Source organism: Emiliania huxleyi, assembly GCF_000372725.1.
Source record: "Emiliania huxleyi CCMP1516 unplaced genomic scaffold EMIHUscaffold_9, whole genome shotgun sequence".
In the NCBI taxonomy this organism is placed as follows: domain Eukaryota; phylum Haptophyta; order Isochrysidales; family Noelaerhabdaceae; genus Emiliania; species Emiliania huxleyi.
This window is the reverse complement of record NW_005195301.1, coordinates 626,360-632,929: the sequence shown is the minus strand read 5'-3', so window position 1 is coordinate 632,929 and position 6,570 is coordinate 626,360.

Below are 6,570 nucleotides of genomic sequence, written 5' to 3'. Positions count from 1 at the left end.
GGCGACACCGACGCGGAGATGACGAGCGTGACGCGGCCGTCGTCAGCCGGCACGATTCCGACCTTCGCGGAGGACGTCATCGGCGAAAACTCGCCCTCGACGTTGCCGCCGCCCGCGTCAATGCCGTCCTTGAGCGGGCCGGGCTCGCCCTCGGACGGGACGTTGCCGGTGCCGGTGCTGGCGGTGCCGGTGCCGCCGGTGCCGGTGTCGATGCCATCCTTGAGCGAGACGGGCTCGGAGGGGATGCCGACGGCGTTGCCTCCGACGGAGTCGATGGCGGTCGTGTTGTCCGCCAGAGACGCCTGTCAGCCACAGAACGCGAGAGGCTAGTCTTGCGTGCATACCCCCTCCCTGAGCCAGTGCAAATTAACGCACACCTGCTTGTCAGCAAGCGGCGGCGGAGGAGAGAGCTTGAGCACGAGCTTGTCACCGGCGGCCGGCACGAGCTCGAGTTTGAGCATGTTGATCGAATTCCTGCAGAGAGTCAAGAAGCGGTTGAAGGTGGTGCGTGGGGCGGGGGGAGTGGTGTGGTGTGGTGTGGTGTGGTGTAGGGGTGTGGGGAGGGGTGGGCTGGGCTGGGTTACAAAGGCATATGAGAAAATCTCGGGCAATCTCGGGCGACCTCGCCTAAAAAGACAGAAAGAAATCAACGCGCCCGCGTGCCGCAGCAGGAGAGGAGACTGGGCTTCTTGACTTGACCGGGAAGGTTCGAGCCTGAGAGAGTAGAGCTGCGCCTACGGGCAGCACGCCGCGGCGTTAGCGTCGTGACGACCGGCACACTCTCTCGTGTCCTCGGCGCTCGGACTGGAGCCGGGCAGCGATTGGCAAGCGAGCGGGCTGCGTCGCTCTCTCGCCGGAAAAGAGTGGGGGCTATCGGGCGGGTTCGCTCGGTGTAAGGGTGGGAAACGAGCTGCAGCGGCCGCGTCTCGCGGCTCCTCGATGGCAGCAGCCTCACCTGCGAACGGGAGGTGGCAGGCATTGTGAGGCCGAGAGGGGCGTAACAGATTACGCTCGTGCGCCAAAGCGAAGCGCATCGCGTTGTGCGAGCGAGATGCGTCGCGCCGCTCGGGCGTGCAGCTCGCCGCGGCCATATGTGCGTCGATACGGCGGGGCCAGCGCGAGCGGAACGGGAAAGGCGAGGGACCTGTGGACCTGTGGCGACGTCGAGGGGAATGTGACGCGCGCTTTTGGATATCTATATGAAGAGGACACCGAGGTAGCCAGCCGAACGCCCCGCCTCGATCAAAAAGAGCGGCTTCGGCACTACTCTCTCGAGGTCTCGCGGATCTTAGAGCCAGTTTTTGCCACTTCGTTAGCTCTCCAGGGGTCTCTAATCTTGAAATCCGAGACCCAAATATCAGACCTCCCGGCAAATTTAACGGTTTGCTTGCCACTGCGTTGCCGGTGCTCCGCGCCTAATTTTCCTTAGGGACGCGCTGGGTCTCACATTTGTCCAAGCGCCGCCACCGGCTCATGTACGGTGCCGGGATCTTCGATGCCGACCTCGCAGGCCTCGAGGGTCTTGCCCAGGCCGCCCAGGCCGCTGGCGGCCCTGAGACTGCACCTGAAGCCGGCGGCGAAGCCGCCGTAGACGGGGCCGCTGGCGGCGAGCCTGCAGCGCAACGGCAAGAGCTAGACGCAGCGAGACTTGCGTCGGCGCGCTTGATTCAGCCAGGCTCTCTCCAGTACTCCATCCCGAGTATGTGGCCCAAGGGCGCTGGCGCACCGAAGAAGCCTCGCCGGGCAGAGCTGCGCGCAGAGATCAAGCGGCGCGACGCGACGGCAAGGCCTAGCTACTGGTCCGAGCCGCAGTGCTACCAATGGCTGATGGCGCACGCGATCCCCGACGAGGCGGCTACAGCAGATGCGGCAGCAGCGGCGGCGGCACCGGCACCAGCCGCCGCAGCAGCACCTGCCCCCGCAGCAGCGCCTGGCGCTGCGCCTGGCGCTGCGCCCGTCACCGAGGACGAGGCAGCGCCGGCGGCTGCCAAGCGCTGGGTGAAGGGCAGGCACCTGACTCGCCTCGCCCACTCCATTGTCGCCAACAAGGACGCCTTCCTGCAGCGCAATGCGCCGCGCACACGCGCCGAGATTGACGGTGCTGCCAAGGACTCGGCCTTTCAGGATATCGCGCTCACCTTCAACAGCCCGGAGTTCAATCCCGTGCTTCACGTCAGCGCTTTCGACAGCGACATGTTCGAGGAGGCGTCGCTCGACCCGACCTACAACGGCTTGATCATGGATGCGCCGAAGCTCGCGGCCAAGTTCAAGGAGGCGCGCACCTTGCTCATGAAGGCGCTGCACAACTTCCGCACGTCAGGCATGGGCGATTGCGCCGACCCGGACAAGCTCGCCGAGGACAGCACCAAGGTCTACTCGAACAACTTCCGCAACTTTGTGCACGACGATGCGGCCTTGCTCTACTTCTACTGCGTCCTCATCTCGTACGACCTTCTCAAATCCGCTGTGCAGGACATGCCCCCGGGAACTGGCCACCACGGCACGAGCAAGCGGCGCGCGTCGGACCCTCTCCCCAAAGGCAGGAACGACAAGCGCGCAAACATGCAGCTTGAGCTGCTGCGGGCGCTAAAGGAGCCAGCGCAGGTCGCGCCGGTGCAGGTCACGGCGAGGGCCAAGACGGTGCAGGAGCAGCGGTTCGACTTTTTCGTTGCCGAGTCCGCGAGAATGCAGGCGCATCGGGGAAAGATGGAGGTGCGCCTCCCTCCCCTTCCACCCAACCGTTGCGCACATCCCCAGCCCATCCCAGCCCCGTCCCTCCTGCTCTGATCGCAGCTCGAGACGGTTTACGAGGAGGCACTTCGCCAGACCAAGAAGTCCATCGCGGAGTACGAGGCTCGCGGCGAGGAGGTGCCCGGTCGGCTTGTGGCGAAGGCAAAGCGTCTCACTGAGCAGCTGGACAAGCTCGAGGAGGATATGCCCGAGCCGACCTTTGTCGACCCGCCCGCTGCGCGTGCTGCGCCCTCTGCTGAGCAGCAGCCTCGCTCCACCACCACCGCCGCCGCGGAGGAGGAGAGTGGCGAGGAGAGTGGGGAGGAGGGTGAGGAGAGTGAGGAGGAGGATAGCGATAGCGAGATCGCGCGGGAGGAGGCGGCACACCACGCCTCCAACGCGCGCTGCGGCCTCGGCGCCTGCTAGCTAGAGTGCGAGTGGGGCTTTGGCGGTGTCCGTTTTTATTTTATTCAGGTGGATTGCGCGCGCGCTTCTCTTTCTGGGATAGCTTGACCTATTTCTTTCTCATCCGTCCACCTCCTATAGACGGCAGTTCGCGCCAATCCTAATCCTATAGGCTATAGTTGCGGCGACATCTATAGCTAAAACTTCCGTCCCTTCGGCCCTTCGCGCGTTGTGGGTCCGCCGGGCCTGCCTGGGTGGAATCGCGCTCGCCCTGGTCGGGACCAGCCGTCTCCGCCGTACTCGCTCCTCGCGGCGCTGTGATCGGGCGTGGGGTGCGCCAGCATGTGCACCCCTTCCTCCCGCACGCTGTGGCTTGCTTGCGTAAGCGCATTCGGTAGCGCCGAGGCATGGCAGTCGAAGCGAGGACCGGCGACAGCCCGAGGCGCGCCGCAGCGAGGGCCTGCGACAGCCCGAGGCGTGCCGAACCCGCTCTCGTGTGGAGTGCCGCCCTGATCCGTCCCCAGGGTCAGCCCAGGGCCGATTGTGCCGCTCTCGAGCAACCCATCACGAGGAACCTCCCGCACCTTTGCCCCTCTCGCCGCAGGCTCGCGGCCCTAAATGGGCCATCCGGCGAGTATTCTGGTCGCTCCCGCGTGCGGCTCGAGCGACGGGCGACCGATCGCACTCTCTCCCGCGCCCGACGCGCGCAGGTGTGCATCTTGCTTCTTGGTGGCTCGCGACCCAGCGACCTCGCACACAGGACACAACCTACGAGCGGGCTGCAACGGCTGCGCGCCGGCGGCGCTTCTTCTTGCGCAGACCGTGCTGCAGCGCAGGCCGGGCAATGCCCGCGTTGCGGATCGCCTGAGCGAGTGCCTCCTGACGCCGTTTCCCCGCGTCCGCAGCAACAGCGCGGCGCATGCGAGGCTCGGGAGGAGGTGCATTTGCGGCAGCCGTGTCGAGGTACTCCACGGGTCGCCCCTCCCGGTCGAACTTGGGCACGCGCTCCCAGCGGCCTGGCTGGACCTCGCCGAGGCCGTTCTTGAAGCAGGTCTCTTCGGTGATGCGCTCGTCGATGCACAGATTGTGCAGCCGCATGCACGCGCCGATGAGCGGAGCGCGCCTATCAAACCGCACAGACAGGGGGCGCCAGAGGACACCCCAGCGGCGCACGAGGATGCCAAAGGCACACTCGATGGGCATGCGTGTGCTGGACTGCACATAGTCGTACGCGTCGCCTCCCCCCGGGATAACCATGTGTGGCGCCCGTGTAAACGCCGAGTCGCCATTAATGAAAAAATCGGGGTGCAGCCGGCCGGAGGCGAGCAGCTTGCCCAGCTCCGAGGCAGCGTGCGCCATTGAGTCATGCGTAGTTGACGCCTGGCTGATGTCGTACGACAGGAAGCGCCGGTGGTAGTCGCACGTGGCGATGCAGAGCAGGCCAAACTCGTCCTTTCGCGCCACAAAGTACGCGCCGGGGTTGGGCACAGCGCAGCCGGGGTTGACCATCTTGAAGATGACGCCATCGATAGCTGCTACCTGCCCGCGCCACACACGATCCGTGCGGTGCGAAGCGAACTCGGCCTCCAACAATCAAGCAAGACTCACAATGTATGTGCGGCCTGGAGACGAGGTCTCACAGGTCGAACATACACCTTCAACCTTTCCACATCGTCGATTGGGAACTCGATCGGGTACGTCAGGTTGATGGCGTCGACCACGAGCCACAGGCAGTGGAACACCATGGACTTGCTCACGTGGTAGATAAGCTTGATGTCGAGCACCGCACCGCCGGCCAGGAAGCGGAGGGACATGGCCAGCTTGGTCGCCGGCTCGATCAGCGTGCCCTTGCTGCAGAGTGCCTGCTTCTCACTCACACACAAGTGCGGCTTGATGCGGGCAAGCAGCCGGTAAAAGGCCTCGGCCGTCAGGCGGTAGCGCAGCTTGAACTCAGCAGCGGTGAGGCGCGCCACATGCGCCGCCCAGTCAAACTCTGTGTCGCGCTGCTTCTTGCCCTGCGGGCCCTGCCCGTTGCCAACGTCAGCGGCGAGCAAAGCAACGATCAGCTGGTGCCGACGGTGAGCAGCAGCAGCAGCAGCTGCTGCTGCTGCTGCCTCGTCCGCAGCAGCCTCTTCAGCCTTGGAGAGCAGCGCCCGCTGCATTGGCGTTGCGCGCGTACCCGAGGTGTGGTGCGTCGCAAGGCCTCCACACGTGTGCTCGTCGCCCACATCCTTGAACAGAGTCTCGCGGCCCGCGAACTCCGGCCTCCGGGATTCGCGGGTCGCCATGCAGGACGTTGGTCGACGGGCGAAGCGAGGGAAACGCAGAAATAGAGACCTCGAACGCGAAGCGTTGGCAAAAACTGATGTCTTGGCCTCTGATCGCGGGGATAAATATTTGGGTCTCGATATCGGACCCACAAGAGCTAACCGAAGTGGCAAAAACTGGCTCTTATAAATCAGCCGAACGGTATTTGTATTCAGCGGGGCACGCGCGGAACGGAATACGTGCCGACTGTGTGTGTATAACACTCGTGTCCTGCTGTCAAAAGCTCAAGAGTCAAGACAGGGACGTAGAGCTCTACATGCAAGTCCCCCTCAAATTTTCTCTTCGGCTCGCTCCGCTCGCTTCTGTGCGCAAGAGCCGGGCCTCGCACGCCTGACGCCGGCGGCTCCTGGCCCTACTCTATGGACTATGCAGAGAACCCAGCCGGGGCGGCCGCCGTAGCTCTCGGCCCAAACGTAGCCGTTTCCGTTCACCAGCGGTGGTGCGTTCTCGGCCGCAACCTCCTCGGTCATACCTTCGGTGTCGCAGTGGTCGGTGGTGGTCAACCGCGGTGCATAGGCTTCTTATATATCATCTCTGAGGGAGGGTGTAGAGGGTGTAGAGTGTAGAGCGCTGTAGAGCTGTAGAGATGTAGAGCGCTGTAGAGCTGTAGAGCTCTACATCCGCCGCGTGACGATGCGCCTCCGTTGTAGAGCGATGTAGAGCGCGATTTTGCTGTAGAGTTTGTTGTAGAGGCTCTACAGCCAAACCGCCGGGAAGGCAGTGACTCAAAGAGGTCGAGCCGCGCTAATGGGGTGTCTCCGAGCTTACTGGAGCTCTGATGGACAGCCCTGACTATCCCTGACACACAGAGAGTCACTCCGACGACACACAACACCCTATAACTGCGTCATGACCAGCCTGCCATGCGTCGCCGGTGCCGCATTCGTCGCAGTGTGCTCCTTTAGCAGGCGGTGTGCGAGGACGGTCGCATTTGCGCGAGGCGAGGCGATCATTGTTGAGCGTTGCATGAGCCATGACTCGCGCCAGCGCGTGCGGGAGCTCCTGGCTGAGCGTTGAGTCCAGGCGAGTTGCGCTGGCCACTATCGCTACGCCGAGCCGAGCTGACGCGCCGAGGCGCCGGCCAGTCGCAGCCGTGAGGCATGCCAC